The sequence below is a fragment of the Microcebus murinus genome, chromosome 7 (assembly GCF_040939455.1).
Source record: "Microcebus murinus isolate Inina chromosome 7, M.murinus_Inina_mat1.0, whole genome shotgun sequence".
NCBI lineage: Eukaryota > Metazoa > Chordata > Mammalia > Primates > Cheirogaleidae > Microcebus > Microcebus murinus.
In genome coordinates this window covers 21,287,419-21,308,678 of record NC_134110.1, presented here as the reverse complement: position 1 = coordinate 21,308,678, position 21,260 = coordinate 21,287,419, and the positions used below count along the sequence as shown (strand labels likewise).

The 21,260-nt window shown below is 38.3% G+C and overlaps 1 long non-coding RNA gene and 2 other non-coding genes across 17 annotated transcripts in view; all 3 read right to left on the bottom strand.

The window, feature by feature from the left end:
- Window positions 1-1,684: 1,684 nt before the first annotated feature.
- Window positions 1,685-21,260, bottom strand: part of LOC142871910 (uncharacterized) — a 28,439-nt gene continuing 8,863 nt past the window's right edge. For 8 of the 15 annotated variants that reach the window (XR_012920113.1, XR_012920109.1, XR_012920122.1 and 5 more), the window contains 7 exons: window positions 19,787-19,910; window positions 17,400-17,524; window positions 16,624-16,737; window positions 13,688-16,298; window positions 8,251-13,196; window positions 7,382-7,495; window positions 1,685-6,712 (listed from right to left, as the gene is read on the bottom strand). This is a non-coding gene — a long non-coding RNA (uncharacterized LOC142871910). The remainder of the gene's footprint in view (window positions 6,713-7,381; window positions 7,496-8,250; window positions 13,197-13,687; window positions 16,299-16,623; window positions 16,738-17,399; window positions 17,525-19,786; window positions 19,911-21,260) is intronic. The other 7 variants (XR_012920116.1, XR_012920111.1, XR_012920114.1 and 4 more) reach the window with 7 other exon arrangements.
- On the bottom strand, window positions 17,246-17,337 carry LOC142872176 (small nucleolar RNA SNORD116). Its single transcript, XR_012920416.1, has one exon. It is a non-coding gene; the product is annotated as a small nucleolar RNA SNORD116 (small nucleolar RNA).
- On the bottom strand, window positions 19,633-19,724 carry LOC142872175 (small nucleolar RNA SNORD116). Its single transcript, XR_012920415.1, has one exon. It is a non-coding gene; the product is annotated as a small nucleolar RNA SNORD116 (small nucleolar RNA).

The following is a 21,260-nucleotide window of genomic DNA, read 5'->3' as shown; positions in this document are numbered from 1 at the left end:
TGATGAAAACCTTTATGACGATCTACTTCCACTTAAAGAATAGTAAATGTATTTTCTCTTCCTTATGATTTTCTTAATAACATTTTCTTTCCCCTTTAGCTTACTTTATTGTAAGAATATAGTATCTCATACATATAACACACAAAACATGTGTTAACCAACTGTTTGTGCTATTGGTAAGGCTTCTAGTCAACAGACACTATTCATAGGTAAGTTTTCAAGGAGTAAAAACTTATATGTGGATTTTTGACTGTGTGGGGAGTTGGCACCTCTCGCTCAATCACTGTTCAAGAGTCAACTGAACTAACAAAATAGAGGAAGAGAGGGCAACATTCAATATATTTGATGAAGCCAGATGCTAAAATCTGATAAAAATAATAAAAAAAAGAAAATCACAGGCTAATGGTAATCATGGACATAGAGGAAAAATCCTTAAATAACTAATAGGAAATTGAATATGGACATACACACAAAAAGTATAACTTGAATGGGTGTTGAAATTAGATGAAAAATAAAATATGCATATAGTTTCTAAGTATCTCCCCACAAAACATTAATTACATAGAAAGGAAAAAAGTATCTTTGCAGTGGAGAAAACTGGCAGACATTACCTTAATCAAGTGATCATATTTAATATCAGCAGAAATAACACATACTGATATCATATACCCCAGATATGATGCATTGAAAAGGGAACAGTATAATTAGGATGTTACTTTCATCAAAGTATATAACCTTAATCTAATCATAAGCAAATATCAGACATATGCAAATTAAGTACCTTTCTACAAAATTATGGTCTAGTATTCCTCAAATGTGCAATTTTATTAAATATAAATGCAGACTGACAGAACTCTTTCAGATTTGGAATTGGGGTAGGGGGCAAAGGACAAATGACAAATAAGTGTCACACGGGATCTTGAATTGGATCTTGGACTAGATACTAAGAACTTTGGTAGGACAATTGGAAAAATTTGAATATGGTCTTCAGATCAGTTAACAGTATTTTATCAACATTAACTTCCCAATTTCAATAGTCATTCATATAACAATGTTATAATAATGATTATATAAAACACTAACATTAGGAAAGCTGGGTATAAAATGTCCAGGAACTCTACTATTTTTACAAATTTCCTATATGTCTAAAATTACTTCAAATTGTAAGTTAAAAGTTGGGAAAAAATAAACAAATTTTATGAAAGAAGATTTATAACTGAATAACTTCATAAAAAATTCTTTGCCTTCTGAAGTGACCAAATTTCAAATTGAAGTCACAATAAAACCACTTTACAGGCCGGGCGCGGTGGCTCACGCCTGTAATCCTAGCTCTCTGGGAGGCCGAGGCGGGCGGATTGCTCGAGGTCGGGAGTTCAAAACCAGCCTGAGCAAGAGCGAGACCCCGTCTCTACTATAAATAGAAAGAAACTAATTGGCCAACTAATATATATAGAAAAAATTAGCCGGGCATGGTGGCGCATGCCTGTAGTCCCAGCTACTTGGGAGGCTGAGACAGAAGGATCGCTTGAGCCCAGGAGTCTGAGGTTGCTGTGAGCTAGGCTGACGCCACGGCACGCACTCTAGCCTAGGCAACAAAGTGAGACTCTGTCTCAAAAAAAAAAAAAAAAAAAAAAAAAAAAAAACCCCATTCCTTTAAGAAAAAAAAAAAAAAAAAAAAAAAAAAAAAAAAAACCACTTTACACCCACTTAAATGGATAAAATTTAAAAGAATGACAATTTCCAATGTTGTTAATAATGGACAATAGCTGCAAATCTCATATATCACTCATTAGGAGATGGAAAGTTTCCACCTCTTTAGAAGACTGGCAGTATCCTATAAAGGTAGGCAAAATTTTATCTTATGGTCAAGCAATTCCATTTTTAGGTAATTGCATAAGAGACCTGCTATTATATTCAAATTAGCTAAAAAGTGGAAACGACCCAGGTGTCCATCAACAAGAAAATGAATAAACAAATTACAATATGCCCATTTAATGTGATATTACATTGCAATTATGAAAAAAAAATCAAAAACCTATTGATATAGAGAATAGCAAGAATGAATTTCAATATCAATAAGATGAATGGGAAAAGCCAGACACATGTATTGTTGAATTTCATTTATATAAATCTCAAGAATAGGCAAACTAATACATGATCATAGAAATCACAACATGACTTCCTATGAGAATTTGTTTGGCTGGAAAGAGGCAGTAGGGCAGGTTCTCAAATGATAAAAATATTCTTTCTCCTGAATAAGGTAGTAGTTACTTTTATGAAAATTCATTGAATTATACAATTAAGATCTTACACATTTACCTATATAAATTTTACCCATGTAAAATATAAATTATTAAAAATAATAAGAAAGCTTCTCACAAACTGATATATAATAATCAGCTGGATATACTAAAATATTTATATATTCATAGGTGTGTAAAAGAAAGTTATAGAACAGTATAAAAGTATGTGTGTATGTATGTGTCTATCTATACATACATTATGGAGTGTAGTAGGTAGGAGTGTGTGAGTGAAAGAGAGGTAAAGTAAAAAACTAGGAACACTAGTTGTCTCCAGAATAGAGAAACTAGGTGCCCAAAGAAGACAGAATTGAAAAGGCGAATTACCTATTACTGTTTAGTAACATATACTATCATTTTAAAAATAAAAATTTAAAAATGCTTATGGGGAAAAAGAAGTGTTATGCTTTCTCTAGCTTATTTGAAAATACTTTAAAAAATAACAAAGTAAATATGGCAAAATGTTGATAATGGTGGATGGGTTCTGGGTCCTAGTATGTGCAAGTTCACTGTTTTTTTCTCCTCATATTCTATAGTTTTACAACATGTTCATAATAAAAAGTTCTACAAAATGTACAACAGAGAAAATCTTTCACTGCCAAAAACAAGTAAAAATAAAATGGATTACACATGTTTAAGAATTTATTAGAAAAAGAAACAAAGAAATACAGAAAGATATATAAATAAATTAGAACATTAAAAAAATTGATAAATTATACCAAAGAACTGATTGAGGGAGAGGGGAGGGGAGGATTGGTGATGCTAAAAGTCTACTAGTTAAAACTTATTTATTAAAAAAGACATGGCAGAAATAACCAAAACTGGAATGAAAATGGATACATAATTGAAACATAAGACATTTAATAGAATGATGAACACTTCGTGTAACTTCATACTAATGTGTTTGAAAATTGCATGGATTGTGATTTACCAGGAGAAAACAAGTTAAATTTAAGACATAAAACAAAGAACAAGCAATAACCATAGAATAAAGGGGGAAAAATTTCTACATAGCCTCTCTTCAAACTCCAAGTCACCAAAAACAAAGGAGAGTTCAGATGATTTCATTGACGTGTTTCTTCACTTAAACAATGACAGTAATGCTAGAGCTTTATAACCCTTTCTAGAGCATGGAATAAAAATAATATCCTCAAAATTATTTTAACACACCAGAAAATCTGATATCAAAATATGACAAAAATAGCACAATAAAGAAAATGACAGATCAATTCCAGTTAATTGTATAGTGGCAAAAATTCCAAATCAAATTAAAATACCAATAATTCAGTAAATTAAAGGATAGACTTTTAAAAAACCAAATAGGATCTGTTCATTCAAGGAATAAGAGGAAATTTCAATAATACAAAATTAATTATTTCACAGTGATAAAATTTTAAGAAAAGAATAGTAAAATTGTTTCTGCAAAAAGCATTTTATTACCTCTACCACCTGGTAGATTAAAATTCCTTAGAAAAACATAAAAGGTGGGAGGATTTCCTAATCTGATAGACAAAATATCTCAAACTTAATATTAGCATCTTACACATTGATGATTAAGACCACCCATAACAAAATAACTTACCTATTGCAAATAAGACCTGATACCACCCCCAGCAGAGTCTTGTACAGCAGAATATAACTGTAAACCAATCAATAAATTCAATTTTCTCAACTAAGCAAATAGCTTTTATATCATTAATAACATTTTTACATAGGCAAACAGCTCACTTAGAGAATGATTTATTATTAAGACTCAAATTAAGAACCTCATCTAGCTCTCCAACCAATCTTAAACTACTACGTAATGATTTTTGCCTGTTCCTAATCAATTCCTTGCCTTAAATCATGGTAGCCCAGGCCCCAAAGCCCTAATTCCTGCTATTGAAACACTAGTGAACCCTGTCAAGGTGGTGTTTTCCCTTGCTGCAGTAAGTTTAATAAACACGGCGTTGCTTGATCAAAGCTCTTTCTGGTGGTCTTTTGGAGAAAGAGACTAGCAACAATGTGCTGGTCAAACCAAAGAAACATTCTATTAAAATCTGGTTAAATCAAGGGTGGGTAATATTTTCACAATTGTTTAAGTGCTCTGAAACTACCATTCTGTGAACTTTATCAACATAACTAAAATCAGGATCAACTGGAAGGAGGGAAATTGAAACTATCAATATTTGAAGAGGATTTAGTACATATTTATGAAAAAATCTGAAAAATATCAAGAAACAGTAAGGTGTCCATTTATCCCCCCCAAAAAATACAAAAACAAAACTTTTAGGTTTAAAAAATAAACAAGAAAATAAATTAAAAGAAAACCCCCTATCACTGAAGTGAAAATATTAACAGTAATTAAAATTATTGAATTAAAAAAAAGACATACCTTGTCCTTGGATATGAAGACTTATTATTAAAAACCAATTCTCCCCTAAATTAATTTATTAAAGTTAATAAAGTTGATGAAATTGCAGTCTAAACTGTAATTTCTCCCAACAAGAAGACACATGAGACAAGAGGCAGAAGAAGAGACACACAGATCCACAGAACAAAAATGGGCCAGTCACAGATGAGAATACAACATATGCGCAAGATGGCATTACAGATAAATGGGCAATTATTGGCAAATAATCGCAAGTAATGGCAAATAACTTGGCAACTTTAAGATTTCAAAACAAAAAATTTCTCATGACTTAATAAATTGAATTAAAAAAACACAAAGGAATTAGAAGTTAACATAGGTGAAGGGTTTTATGGATTCAGTATAAATATCTTTCCAAAAATGACATGAAACTTAGAAGCCATAAAGCAAACATGGTTATACTTGGACATATAACAATCATACACATTCTTATAACAAAAACAAAGCTTAAAAGTATAAAAATATCTGTAATGCTTGACAATTCAAAGCTGATTTTTCCAAATAGTGAGCTCTTCAAAATCAGGAAGGGACTAAAACCTCCCCCCACCCACAAAATTAGAAATAAAAAGGAAATTAAAAAAATACAGATGGCTAATAAACATGAAAAAATGATCCAACTCAAAAACAAAAGAAATACAATTTAAGACAATAGTTGGGTAATCACATTGGTAAAAATTTAAATATAAAATCCATTATCTATGAGGTTGTGAAAAAGTTGGCAATCTCATCCATTGCCATTTGAGGATAAAGCTGTTAACCACATTTTAAAGGAAATCTTGCAATTATTTTCTTTTTCTTTTTTATTTTTTTATGAGACAGAGTCTCACTCTGTTGTTCGGGTTAGAGTGTCATGGCATCAGCCTAGCTCATAGCAACCTCAAACTCCTGGGCTCAAGCCATCTTTCTGCCTCAGCCTCTGGAGTAGCTGGGACTACAGGCATGCACCACCATGCCCGACTAATTCTTTCTATATATTTTTAGTTGGACAATTAATTTCTTTCTATTTTTAGTAGAGACAGTGTCTCATTCTTGCTCAGGCTGGTTTTGAACTCCTGACCTTGGGCGATCCACCCGCCTTGGCCTCCCAGAGTGCTAGGATTACAGGCGTGAGCCACCGTGCCCAGCCACAATTATTTTCAAAATTTGAAATGTGCATATAATTAATCTCAATAATTGAACTTCTAAGTAAATTATTATTATATAATAGACAAATGCAAAATTATTGGTATATAGGGAGGTTCATTGCACAGAAATTTGGTGCTAACATAAATATCCAAGAATGAGAAAAATGCTTAAGACATGTAATTATATTTTATCTATAAAACAATCATGCCATCATTCAACAAAGGACACAGATGTGTATATATTACTGAAAAAAAGGCCATTGAAAAGACTGTGTTAAATGAAAGAACCAATTTGTAGAAGAATGCGTTACAATATGGCCACACTTCCAGATTCCCCCCAAAATAGCTTGTGCATGTGTTTGTGTGCATCTATCCACTAAAAGAATGCACATAACTCCCTTAATAGAGGAAAACTATAGGGACAGAATTGGAACAGAGGAGGGCACTTAATTTATATATTACTTATTTAAATATACTTTAAATTTTTGAAAAATAACATGCAGCGTTTCTTTATATCTTTTTTTTTAATTTACCACGTGGCAAATGAAAATTATTAATGTATATTTATGGGAGCACTGAGCAATTCCACCATTTTGAGCATCTTGTGTAATATTATTTCCTCTACTGAGGCTCCTGGGATTGAGTCAAGTGGCAGCAAGGGAAACAGTCACCATTCCCAAATTAAAGTCTCATCGATGATATCCCAACATGAGCATTTCTCAGTTAAGCATTTCTTATCTGCAGGAGGTATCCACTGCAACACAGGAAAGAGAGAAGTCTCCATGCACAAGGAAGACTGTGTCATTGTTTTGGTGAAGCTGGTGGTAGAAGTAATGGCACCAACTATAACAAATCCACCTCGTCTGTGTGGTCATCACCTAAAGGACACAGTGGGGAAAATTGGCAAAGGTGAGAAATATTTCCAAAGACGCCAGGGGACTATGAAGTTCTTATTTACTCTTCCCCTACATGTGCTGAAACAAATCTATCTGGAGTACAAAGAGAAGACCGCATTTCCAGCAGCTGAGTCCATGCTATTTCCAGAAAAATGACTTTACAACTTCCTAACATGAAGGACACCAGATATTGGTGTGTTTTTTTCTCCTTTTTCTAGGCTAGAAAGTGATGGACATCTCTAACAATCTCAGATTTTGTGTGTCTCTTCCCTTCTGTATCTGGGTTTTAAAGCTCTAGGTCACTTATTCATTTGATCAATTATTTCAAATATAACAATTTGTCAGCCTTCTAGTCCAATAGTTATTGAGAATCTACTTAGTAAATTTCATGCACACAATTCTCTAGCAACACAGTGGATCCAGCCATGAAGGAACTCAGTCTGTCAAATGAGAGAAGAAAAGGAAATCCTTCAAATTAAGAATAAATGTACTGAGATGTAGAAAAGCCATGAAGATATACAAGAAAGGCTGTATCTCCTAATCCCTTATGCAAAATGACCCTTGGAGTCAATTAGAATGTAACCAAAAGTCTTATTTTCTACCCAAACATGGCTTCTCCTAGAAAGCAAGGACATTTAACTAAAACCTTACCTTCAGTGGGTAGACCTTGGATAATAGGTAGGTGAAGAGGCTCTTTGTCTGGGATCTTGTTTCAGGGATTTACTGGTATCATTCACTCCCAGGATGTTTCCAGGAAGTTATTTTCTGAGGCAAAAAAAAAAAAAAAAAAAGAGAGAAACACCATTTCCAATGAAACAGGCAATGCAGCTAGAATCTGGGAATTTATTCTTTGCTATTCTTTCATATTGATTTCAGTAGGAAGCTGCCCCTTACCCAGCTCTGAAATAATTATCTGTTCTCCATAACTATGCATTTCAATATTTGCATATCAGCACCATTCTCTCTTGTGCACTTCCAAACCTGACTAAATTGCCGGAATCCCACTGAAAATTATGTCTCTTACTCATTAAAAATTATTTATCTTCTGCTGCTTAGATGGCCAGGTTATTCATAAACTCACTCAAAATAATCTTTTTCCCAGTCAAAGTTTAATAGGAACCTATTCTATGACAGGCAATCCACAAGGTGCATATGCCACAAAAAATGAACTGAAAAAATATCTGGCCATAGGAAATTAATAGTCCATTGGATGAGTCAATCATTAAAATAAAAAGCTGAGACATAATGGTATCATAGAAGCAAATTCAATTTTGGGATGGTATTGTGGAGGACAAATCCCCCATTTAGGTCTAATCCCCTATTAGACCTGCAATGACTACTCAGCTGTTAACTCCCAATTGCTATACTCACACTCATCTGATACTTGGGATGAGTTTTTAATGCTGTTTAGCTGCAACCAACTGTCATCAAACTTAAGAAGAGCAAGATCTATCAATTCATATTAATCCTAAGCCTAATTTCTTAAAAATATGCAGTTTCTTGCCCATATACATTCATACCTGCACGGATGTCCAATATACCATAGGTAGAAATAGAGTGTCACTGGAGAGTAAATTGTCAGCTTATTCTCTGGAACTGATGTTAGAGTAAAGGCAAGGGTATGGTCAGTCTACCATTACCTGACAGGAAAAAAAAAAAAGAGGAAACATAATATTTTAAGAAAAATAATGCATGTACATATATAGATGCACCTATATGTACATATAAACCATACGCACAGAGAGATAATCTAATCATTTATGAAGCATAAGTATCCTATGCTGTGAGCAGACTGGAAAAGATGACGTTACCAAGCTCTTCATGTGTTAATGTGCAAAAACATCAAACATGCACTTCTCTCTACCTTCCTTCTGTAAGGTCCAATGGATATAGAGGATGGCCAGCTAATAATTATGTTAGCAAGATAAAATATTCTCATCCTATTAAGACTGTTACTAAAACAAAAGTTTTACTACTATATACAGAGCAATGAAAACATGGTCTCCTTATTACCACCCAGGGAAGTCCAGGAAAGATCTTAAAAGTTTAATTGGTAGAAGACATTTCTAGCTTAAGAATTCTCATAAAGTCATCCTTACAAAAATATGCATTTCAATAATATCTAAATATCTAGGAAGTTTGGATTAAAATAAATTACTCTTTTTTAAAAATAACAGTAAAAAATTTGCCCCAAAGTCATAATCTAGTGAAAGGGACCATTTCATGTACAATATTTAGAAGTATCCTAACCATTCTTCATCTAAAACACATACATAAATAAATATTTTAATCTATGATTTGGAAGAAAGCATGTCATATAAAATAATTTCTCAGCAATTTCAAAATAACTAGAAAGTATAGGTATGACAAAATGAGAAACATATTTGATTACTACATTCAGAGTACTCTCAAAAATGAGTAGAATAATGGCATACACATGATTTATTGATCTGAATATTGTTGACTACCCAATGAACAAATGTAAAACTGTATATATTTCAAACAGACATACCAATTTTCTCTGAAGTCATCTTGAAGAAGAACTCTCACAAATTTTATCAAATTTACAGCTTTTCTTCAATTGGTCTGTCAACCATTAAAATATCTTGAAATATTATATTTAAGTAAATGTATAATATTTTAATTTTTATATGCAAAGAAAAGTTAAGCCCAAAACATACAAGAATAGTTAAAACATGCATTTGCCTTCTGAATATAAATATACTAATTCAAGATCATTGTTATCTTTAATTCATGTTGTTTCCTGACAAGTCAATAAACAAATTTAGAAATATTTATCACAATGTAATAGCTTACAATTCTATTTAAACATACTTTCCCCAAAACAATCTTAGCTAAGACTTCAAAAACAGGTGTTTTTTCAATGTTATTTTTATCACATCTATATTTTTTTATTATTTTTTTATTTTAGCGTATTATGGGGGTACATGTGTTAAGGTTACATATATTGCCCATGCCCCCCTCGAGTAAGAGCTTCAAGCATGTCCATCCCCCAAATGTTGCACATCTTGCTCATTGTGGTTATATATACCCATTCCCTCCTCCCACCCTCCCATCCTCCCAACACCCGATAGATGTTACTCCTGTATGTCCACTGAGGTGTTGATCCGTTAATACCAATTTGCTGGTGAGTACATGTGGTGCTGGTTTTTCCATTCTTGAGATACTTCAGTTAGTAGAATGGGTTCCAGCTCTATCCAGGAATATACAAGAGGTGCTGTATCACCATTGTTTCTTAAAGCTGAGTAGCATTCCATGGTATACATATACCACATTTTATTAATCCACTCATGAATTGATAGGCACTTGGGTTGTTTCCACAGCTTTGCAATTGTGAATTGTGCTGCTATAAACATTCGAGTGCAGGTGCCTTTTTTATAAAGTGACTTTTGATCTTTTGGGTAGATGCCCAGTAGTGGAATTGCTGGATCAAATGGTAGACCTACTTATATTGCTCTGAGGTATCTCCATATTGCTTTCCACAGAGGTTGAACTAGTTTGCAGTCCCACCAGCAGTGTAGGAGTGTTCCTCTATCTCCGCATCCATGCCAGCATTTGTTATTTGGGGACTTTTTGATAAAGGCCATTCTCACTGGAGTTAAGTGATATCTCATTGTGGTTTTGATTTGCATTTCCCTGATGATTAGAGATGTTGAACATTTTTTCATATGTTTGTTGGCCATGATTCTGTCTTCTTTTGAGAAGTTTCTGTTCATGTCCTTTGCCCATTTTTTGATACGGTTGTTTGATTTTTTCTTGCTGATTTTCCTGAATTCTAAATAGATTATAGTTATCAGCCCTTTATCAGATGTGTAGCTTGCAAAAATTTTCTCCCATTCTGTAGGTTGTCTGTTTGCTCTCTTGACAGTTTCTTTGTCTGTGCAGAAGCTTTTTAATTTGATCAGGTCCCATTTGTTTATTTTTGTTGCTGCTGTGATTGCCTTTGGAGTCTTCTTCATAAATTCTTTGCCTAGGCCAATGTCTAGAAGAGTATTTCCAACATTTTCCTGTAGGATTCTAATAGTTTCACACCTAAGGTTCAAGTCTGTTACCCAGCGTGAGTTGATTTTTGTGAGAGGTGAAAGGCGTGGGTCTTGTTTCAGTCTTCTACGTGTGGCTATCTAGTTTTCCCAGCACCATTTATTGAATAAGGATTCTTTTCCCCAGTGTATGTTTTTGTCTGCTTTGTCGAAGATTAGTTGGCTATATGAGGATGGTTTTATATCTGGGTTCTCTGTTCTGTTCCACTGGTCAATGTCCCTGTTCTTGTGCCAGTAAAAAGCTGTTTTAACGACTATAGCCTTGTAGTATAGTTTGAAGTCTGGTAAACTGATACCTCCTATTTTGTTTTTATTGCCTAGGATTGCTTTTGCTAAACGGGGTCTTCTCTGGTTCCATATGAAGTGTAAAATTATTTTTTCTATATCTGTGCACATCTATATTTTTAATCATATACTGGCAACCATGTAGTAACTCTAGATCATCTCTGTACTACAGAACTTTCTATGGCAATGGAAATGTTTTATAATCCCACACTGCCCAATATAGAAGGCTCTAGACACATGTGGGTATTGAGCATGTAAAATGTGGCTAGTGTGGCTTAGGGACTAAATGATCAATGTTTAATTTTAATTAATTTATATTTAAGCTTAAATAGCCATTTATATCTAGTGTCTATCATACTGGACAATGCAGCTCTAAATGTTACAAAATAAAACTGTTAAAAGCATTTGTAATACACATACACACACAGTCGAGTTATAAATATTTGGAAATAGTCAATCTTTCAAAAGTTATAAAAATATCCCAATAAGGAATGAATTTTTTTCCTATTTTTCAAAAAAAGAATATCAAATCAAGTCAAATTTATAAAAATAATGGTTTTGCTTACAATTGCTCAAAGTGAGAAATTCAAAATTCACCGTAACTCCCTATAGGTGAATATTTTGTCCATTTTTGGTAGTTGTTGTGGTAACTTCTAGATGAACTGTAGAAATCTTAATATATCTTTCCTGTCTATTATCTCAGGTTCCCTTGACTGTTCAAGGACAATCTATGAGTTTGAAAGTAACGAAGGTGAGAAATAGCTTTCAAGACACTAGATATTTTTGTCTCTCAATGAAACAATGATACAGATAGTTTGAACCTGGCACTGAGTTATGTTATGTTGTTGCTACTGCAGCCTAGACCAAAAAGGATTATCAAATGGGAGATCTAGAAGATGGCCCTACAATAGGCCTTTGTCAAAGGCCCTTAGTTTGTGTTTACATTTCCATTTAAGGTAGAGGTGGTTCTCAGATGGTGTCAGGGTGTTCTAGAGGGTGACATCATGCCAAGATATGGATGTGGGAGTCATGAGGAAGAAGTTAAAAACTTACGGTATAGCAATAAAGGAGTATCATTCAAGCAATAAGATAACTGTTACACTCTCCTGTTTTTTCAGATTACTCTCAAAAAGAGAAAAAGGTTTGCAAGCTCACCATAAATCATCTTTTGATTGAGTTGTAATGTACAATGGTTTCTGCTGAACAATGCTTTGGAAATCCTTAGGGTAAAGGTAATGGCATATCATTGTGCATACATAATTGTCTGATCTCAGATATAGTAAATTTGGCCTTCAAAATTCCTGCTAATAAGTATAAAAACGTGGACCTTGGTAAGTTGAGTTTTCTGAAAAGTTCCAATAGAAGATAAGCAGAAATTTCAAGGGAACCACACAGACACATTTCCTTAGAAAAATATTAAGAGATGGAAGATAATGTATTGTGGAAGAGAAAGATATTAAGTGTCCCCAAATGGGAAAAAGGATACCATCTTCTAAAATTACCGTTTCTGCAAAACCTACTACCGCTGAGGGAATCTTGACAAACGGTACCAACTGCTGTATCTTACACCTTATACAGCTTATACAGCTTATACACCTTATACAGTTATACCTTACACCTTATACAGATCCTTATACAGTTAGATGGCAGAAACATTAATTTCTCTATATATGTAAAGCAATGTTTTTCAACATTTTATTTTCATTATCATTAGTCTGGATATCTTTTTTACACATTTTTCCTTAGTTTTCACTCTTCCTCCAAATTTTAATAACACAGCCAGACAGTGTATCTGTCTATGTAGTGTGGCTGTTTGGAGGCCCATAAGCAACTGAAATACCTAAGATTCATTTTGCTCCCCAAGAACCAATTTTCATCACATGGGACAATGTCAATTATATTGAGGATATAGGGTGTACAGTAATTTGAGAAAAATTACTAAATGAATAAAGAGCACAAACAGGGCCAACCTGTCATGGGCTATGTTTGTGGCAAGTTCCCATTCTCTCTGTTTTAATTTAGGATCTTTAAGAGAGAGAGCACCCTTTCCATATTTAAAATAGACACAAGAAAAAATAAAGATTGTATTACTTACAGGTCCTGGGGGATACATGCCACGTCTGAAGGCCACACACAACAGAGGTCAGGGAGCATGTGGAGAGAGAAAGAGAGAGAGAGAGAGAGGGAGAGAGAGAGAGAGAGAGAGAGAGAGAGAGAGAGGGAGAGAGAGAGAGAGACAGACAGAAGGAAGGATCCATCGGCCAATGCCTTTTTGGGTCCAAGGCATTATCCAAACAGGTTTCCTATGGTGAATTTTAAGTGGTGGGTTTAAAGCAAATAGGAATGAGTTCTCTGAGGTGATTATGTGACTGAGAGGTGGACACTGTGGCATATCTGCACAGTCTAATGCAGAGTGTGGGGTCAATGGGCCAGTGAAATAGTTGTATCTAGCTGCCCCATAGTGAGGTGGTCTCTATTAAGTCTAAGAGACCAGCCCCCATGCATCCAAGGCCCAAGTTCCATGGCCCAGCAAGAAGGTGCCTTATAGAGTATTACATAATCCCTACAAAGAATGTCAATCCATTAGGGACATAATGCTTACTGAACTGACCTGAAATTCCCACTGGCCCTGAGGATGTGGTGGCAGAAATCATTCCTGATATTTTCCTTTATGACACATCTCAAGGGAAAGGAAATAAATACTTTCATGTGAAGCTCAGTGCTTTGTCCTTGTTGATCAATGGGAATAGAGTAAACATGTGGAAAGATAAAAAGTATATAAGCAAGTGTCTACTGGGACATCAGGCAAAAACAGGAAGGTTTACTTATGCACATGCATACTAAATTAGCAAAGGTGCTGCTTTCCTAGGATATTTCCAGTATTATTTGAAACAGTCAATGTGTTAGTCTCCAGCTTCCATTGGACCAAATAGTGTCCAAAATCTTCTGCTGGGCAAATTAAATGTGAAACAGGCTATCTGAGTATGCTTAAATTTCCAGGAAAATGTTTGCCTGGTAAACATTCCATTAACAATAATATATAAAATTATTTCTATAAGTTTACCTCAGAATTACTTTACCTTCAAAGATGACCCAATGGAATAGGGGGAGAGGGATCACAATAAGTCACGATAAAGGAAAGAAGAAAAAATCATATACATATCACTCACAAAAAAATAATAAAAATAAAAATAAATAAAAAATAAATAAATAAATAAATATCACTCACATCACTCAACCTCTTTAAGCTGTGGAACCTAGAAATTTGTAGAGGATGCAGAGTATTATAGTACACCTGATGCCACTCAAAGTGGTCACAGCAAGATAGGCAGGACACACACAGACACAGGCACAATAAGTATGGACACATGGCTGAGGGTTATGTGTCCTCATGACTGGGGTGTAGAGAGAAAGAAATGAAACTGTGTCCTCTCATTATGACATGCCTCCCACCCCTACTCTCAACCCATTGCCTGATATTCACCAGACAATCCTGCAGAGGACTCAGGGACAACTGGGCAAAAACAACCTTTGGTGGAACTAAACTTCCCTCTCCACATCATTAAAACAAAACAAAACAAAACAAATAAACAGTCTCTCTATCACACTACACACCTAATTTCCATAAGAGGGGTCATCAGAAAGACTGAGAAAGAAATAAAATTCTGGAAAAAAACCAGAGATGCCTCAGATTACTGACCATATTGAGGGCTCACGATGTTTGAATTAACAGGCTACATAGCACAAATTAAATTCCTGACAACTTAAAACAATAATAAAAATAACTTGAAAAAAATATTTAAAAATTAGATGTTACCTCAAGACTCTTAACATAAAGTTCCTTCTCATATAAGGAAGCTGGAAAAAGTGGCAAAATCAACTCTTCATTAATGTAACAGATAGAAATGCATGAAATTCAAATATCACCTTGAACCAACAAACAAGGGAAATCAGAGAAGTTGAAAGAGAAAATCTTCCAAACTAAATGCTGACTAATAAGAGCATATAAAACCTATGGGGCATTATGATGTACATTCACTGACAAACTGCATAAAAAGAAAAAAAAGTATATGTATTCAATTGAAAAGGAGAGTGTCCCCAATAGTGCTTTATCTAAGACAAGCTAAAAGTTTAACTCAAGTCCACCTCTCCATCAATTAACTAGTAACTCCCTCAAAATGCACAAGAAACCCACTGATAGAAAAAAATATTACCTAATAAAATCTACTTAAAATCCAAGTACTGGTAATATAATTACTGCCTGATAAAAGCATTTAAAGCAACACCTACATAATTCACAAAAATATCTATATTATTGCTGTATGCATAAAAGAAAAAAAACTATCAGTAATCTTGTGACTGTGTTAGTAAGAAAATGAAAACATCTTCACAAATCCTCATTTTCCAGATATCAACTGCACCTAAATAGAAACTGTTAAGACACAAAATAACATTTTAACACATTAAAAATTGACTTTAAAACACTGCTCCAAATTACAGAGATAGTAACAAATGAAATTGGACAAAGGGATAAAGGATGGGCACAACGGATACTTAATACAAAAAATGTGGTTCCAAACAGGCTTTAAATACCAGTGGATACATGAAAGTGGCAGAGCACTAAAGAAATATTCACTATATGTAATGATTGGATATATACACACAACTATAGACTATACTATTTCTAACATGAACAATAAGGATATTATTCAAGTACCCAATACCCTATAGGCAATAAACACATGAAATACCTCCAAATATAAGCCTGGGATGGTCCATTTGCTGGCCCTCAGCTCACAGAAGTGGCCTGATCACTCATTTTTCTCACATTCTAAGAAGATCCATTTTAACTCATGATCCATGGAGAAGAATTTGCAAAACGGAATATTCAGCAACAGATACGAGCAAACATCAATACACACAGCTTTCTGTAAACCCATGATGAGCCAACAAACAGGCTTAAGCACGAAAAGCAGATTCACAGGCAGGCACAAGACTCACAGATACCTAGCATTGCCAGGCTCTAACTGTCATTAAAAGGTCATGGCACCCCAAGGAAAATGAATGAAACTTCAGAACACAAGGCTCATCAATACTAGATTCTCCCAGGCCTGAGAGGATGGGAGGGACGAATGACATCCATCACAAACTTCCTTCTTGTCAGGTCTCCAGGGACAAGAGTGAATTTGCCCACGTGAAATCCAAATGCTGACCACGTCATCCTGGAGCGAGAAGGGACACACATGGGATAAGGGAAATTATGGCTGTCTATTTATCAAACTTGCAGGAGGGAGGAGATCGCACAGTGACATCACATGCAAATCATGCTCCCGTCATCGCTCAGACAGGGAGTCTGAAGACGCTCTACGTGGAGGTCGGCACAAAATCTTTACGAGTCTTGACAACGTTAGGTGCCTGACCAGTGCACCAATGCCTACACCTCCCCGTAGTGACCAACCCATCCTCCAGACTGAGGAAGTCCCTCATTATGTTCAAGCGGAATTCACATGGCCCACAAAACTCAATCCACTCAAAACTGGATATTACCTCAGGAGTGACTTCTGTTGGTCCCGCCGACATAAACCAGCCACTGGACGTGGACAGACCAGCACTTCCTCACTCCGCGAGGTGATCGCCCCCTGTGATCATATACAGCCCAATCTGCAGAGTACAAGGGGAAACACAATTTGCCGAATGAAACATCTCCTATGAAGCACTTATAGGATTACACATTCCAAATCAGTTTGGCCTCGTGGAAGACCGTAAGTATTATGCTCAAATCGCTCACGAGCAGAGCATAAAAACGAATTATACTAACACAACTGATTCAAAGTCTCCATGGCATAGCCACTGCAATATCATTCCTCATCACTTCAAAGAGGATGGAAACCCCTTGAGGACCTGGTAGAGCAGCAAAAACAATCCATGTGAAATGTTTAGCAATGGAAATACATGGTAATGTCTCTTGGGTGTGTGCAAGCCCACTCCAAAAAGCCATAGTCATTCAAACAAGCCATTCCCTAATCTTTGGACTTTCAGCTGGTGCATAGACACTCCCACCAACAATCAAAACCACTGTCTAAAGTCAAACAACCCTACGGTGCCACCAACATAGATAAATGGCACCAGGTCGACCCTAGACCTCTATTCATTGTAAGAGCAGCGTGCTGGACCTCAGTTCGATGAGGATGACGGTATAGAGTTTTCACTCATTTTGTTCAGCTTTCCAAGGAATGTGTATTTGGCAGTCATCATCAATCCAGGCACATTCTGTGGCCCTGCAACATAGGAAACTCAGTGTGTTTGGGGGCAGAGATGCTTACTTTCACGTCCGGTGGTCCATTTTCCCACGATACACGTGTCCAAGGGCTCCGTGGTCTTCCCGGGGATCTCAAAACAGCAACGATGTCCCACCAAGCCATTGGGGTTCCTTCCATGACAGCGTCACCTGCCCGGAGTAGAAGAAACACAGGTGTCCTTCAGAAAGGGCCCGGCTAGCCAGATCTAAAGGGAAATGGCATTGCCTTCCCTACGCACATGTATCTGGTATAAGTCTAGGCTTCCTTGGCTTCACCGCTTCACAGTCACATAAACAGAATCATGATGGTCATACACGTATGAGGCCCATATCCCCCGAGGTGAATCGGCATGCCAAAGAACACTGATGCTTTGAGGAATGCTCTCGACTCTCTTGCTTTGGTGCCTGCAAGGCCGTTCAAAAAATCCCTGGCTCACTGTGCCCCTGACCAGGAAGCCTCTGATCTCCACTGGCTTTGGGAGAAGACAGACACTCCTGGATGAACAGACGCGGCTAGGGCCTGGAATCAACAAAACCTTTCCCTTCACTGCTTCCTCACGGTGGGTGCACTCCATACACCATGGCACAGGCTGGCCTTGGGGCTGTCCTTTAGGACCAGCAGCTGCCCTGGAATTGGCTGCCCCACCAAATAACCCACATGCCCTCATCTACTGTGGCACTGACTGCATATGGAACAAGAGGCCACCACCACCCAGAAGCCATGCCCAAACACGCTACTCAAGCCTCCTGTTCCTCACCCCCTACAAGAATGCCCTTCTCTCATGAAAGGGAATCAAACAAATTCTCAGAAACGTTTCAGTGGGGACAGTTTCTGGGTCAAACTCTTCCGGCAGAGCAGGGACATTCGGGCTCTTGCCTCACAAAGAATTTACACCACAGGTTTCCCTCCTTGCCTCTGCTTCCGGAACAGAGAAGGATCACGTCTACCTTCCCCTGTCAGCTTCCCTGTGGGATGCTTGCTTCACCTCGGGGTCACTAAGAAGAGACATAAACACAGAGGGTTAACTCCGTCTAATGCCTGGGGGCCGAGAAGACCACAGATCTCTGCCGGCCATGACCTGAATCATGCCTGGCCATCCAAACATAATCCAAAGACTGTGCCATGTGTGTGTTGCCCCGCTGCAAAATTTCACCAGGCAGAACCAAAGGAGGAACGGCAAAACAACAAGGACAACTGTGAACAAGGGAGTAGTTAAACACACAAACCTTCTCAGGCCAGGGTTCAACACAGATGTCACACACGAGAGTTTTGTAATGCCATGTACCCAAACACCCCAAGAGCTTCCAAAGTTAAAGAGGCAGGACAGCGAGGCTGGGGGCATCAGGCGTTGAAATGAACCGACTCCCGTCAATGACAAACAGGATCAGTGACCATGGGCCTCGGCCTGCGAAACACACAACCCTCACTTTAGGGTGTTTGTATGCCAATAATCTGCTCAAATAACCCCTGGAATCAGCCATCCCACTCCATGCCTGGATCACAGCCTGCCAGGAAACAACAGCCATCTGCTCAAATGCCCAGGCATGTGGACACAGCGTCCCTTTGCCACCTCAGCCACCGGAGGCCACCATGGAACATGCTGCCAAAGCCAAACAATCCCTGGAAGATATTCACAAAAGTCACTCAAGAATTCCCACGGAGGGGTGACATGTCAACACATCTGCAGCTCTCCTCCCTTTCGTTTTGTGGGAGACATACCCAGGAATGGAACTCTGAATATCCGCGAACATACACGAGCAACACGTACACACTCACAACAAGCACCTCAGCGAAAGAAAACCCACGTGGTCTCCCAGCTGGTGACTGCCGGGCCCTGAGTCTGCCCAGTCACCACAGGGACTACATCACCACAGGCAAAGAGAAAAATGACCCAAGGATGGCCAAGGCATGGCCTTCTGTTGTATCAACAACCAGAAGGACTCGTCTGCTCTATCGCCAACCAGAAGTACTTGGGGGCTGAAGGCCCTGGTGGCACGGACTCAAGCACCAAGTTTGGGACTCAGAGGCAGGCTAACACTAGCTCTTCCTGTGTGCAGGCATACTCGCAAAGCCCTGGGCGCCAGAGGCGTGCTGTCTCGCCCTGGCTAACTGAGGTCAATCCCCTGGCCTGGAATCCAAAAACTGCCCAGGGATTCGACCAGGACCAGGTCCCAAGCCCAGACTAAACCAGAGGTGTCAGCCACAGGAACACACGGAAGCCATCCCTCTCTTACCGTTGCTGTGGCAGTAATGTGCTGGACCTCAGTTCGATGAGGATGACGGTATAGAGTTTTCACTCATTTTGTTCAGCTTTCCAAGGAATGCATTTGTGGAAGTCATCATCGATCCAGGCACATTTTTCACCCCTGTGCTTTAGGAATAAATGGGTGCCGTGGGAAAGAGACGCTCACCTTGCTGACAGCACCTACAGGATCCCGTGCCTCACGGGTATGGGAGCTCTTCACATTTCCAGGGACGCCACTGTGCTGAGCTCTTCCCTAGAGAACGCTGTCGTTCCTTCCATCGCAACACCATCTAGGGAAGTTCAGAAGAAACACGGGTGCGCTTCAGAACGGCAGATAGGGACACAGGGTGAAAGGCCAATGTGATGCACGTTCCGGACCCAGACCCTACAGCTAAGCTTAGTGTGCCTCCCCTTTGCGTGGACCCACAACCCGGAGCGCCTGGGACTGTGGCTCTCAGTCACATACAAAGGATGTTCCTCTGTTCCCATCTCCAAGGTTTTCCAGAAGGACGAATTCCACACCCAGCTTTGGGCTGACTCTCCTTACTCAAAAGACAAATCCTTGGCCCTCGGACAACACAAACAACACTGGCGTACTTCCACCAGGCCGGTTTCAGAGGCAAGCTCTTACTTCCTGCACAAAGGGCAGTGTTCTCCCGGCCTCGAAATCAATTTTAAAGGGCCACCCTTTAAAATCCTATCCATAGGAGAAACGCCACATTATGAATCAACATAGACCCTGGTCCCTACCTCACTGGGAAAATCAAGTACCCGCACAACAGCCAGACAGGCTCAGTACTGCTGGGCTTCTAATGCCCGGAGGCCCACAGCTTCGAACACCTTCAGGATGTTGCCTCTCAACATGGCCTCCAACTCAAGGAGGATTCACTTGTGGCCTGTGGACACTATGACCACCCGACAACACGATCATTGTTGCCCAAAGAGGAATACCGGCAAAGATGGGAAAATGACCTGACAATAGGAAAAAATGACATATTTCCTCAGTGGGGCCACACATGTGTCACATCGACCTCAGGACTGCCATGCTCTCCCCAACCCCAAGTGCACTGAGGTGTCTGGGAAGTGTGCAGGCAACGGTCATCCGGAAAGTCCAAGGAAAACCTTCCCATAACCACCAGTGAAAAAGGGTGGCAAGGAACTCCTGCCTGTACCATACGCGCCTATGGCTGAAAGGAAATTCAGACCAACATGAGCCCCAAGTGCCACATGGACACAAAAATCCCAGTGTGGGTCCAGAGGGGACTCCTTGAAGAGACATACACAATGTGCACACCTGACCTCACGTGTCACACGCCATGACATCCCACTGCCAGCACCCTGGGGTCAGTGTAGTATTTGAAACCCTTTGACCACCATTCCACGTGCAAAGAAGACTCACAAAACACACTCCCCAAGAATGGGGTCACATATTGTACTCGTGGCACTCCGCCCATTTTCATCGGCACCAGTCATCGCCGGCCCTGCACCCTGGATGACCACTCTGTATGTAGGAGCTCAAAACCAAGACATTCTCAGGACTCCCCGAACCAATAAAAACTGCTGGACCCACCTTCCCCAATGCAGCCTGCCAAGGATTCTGCCCAACCACCATGCACACGCCAAGATTCTCGGCAACTGAC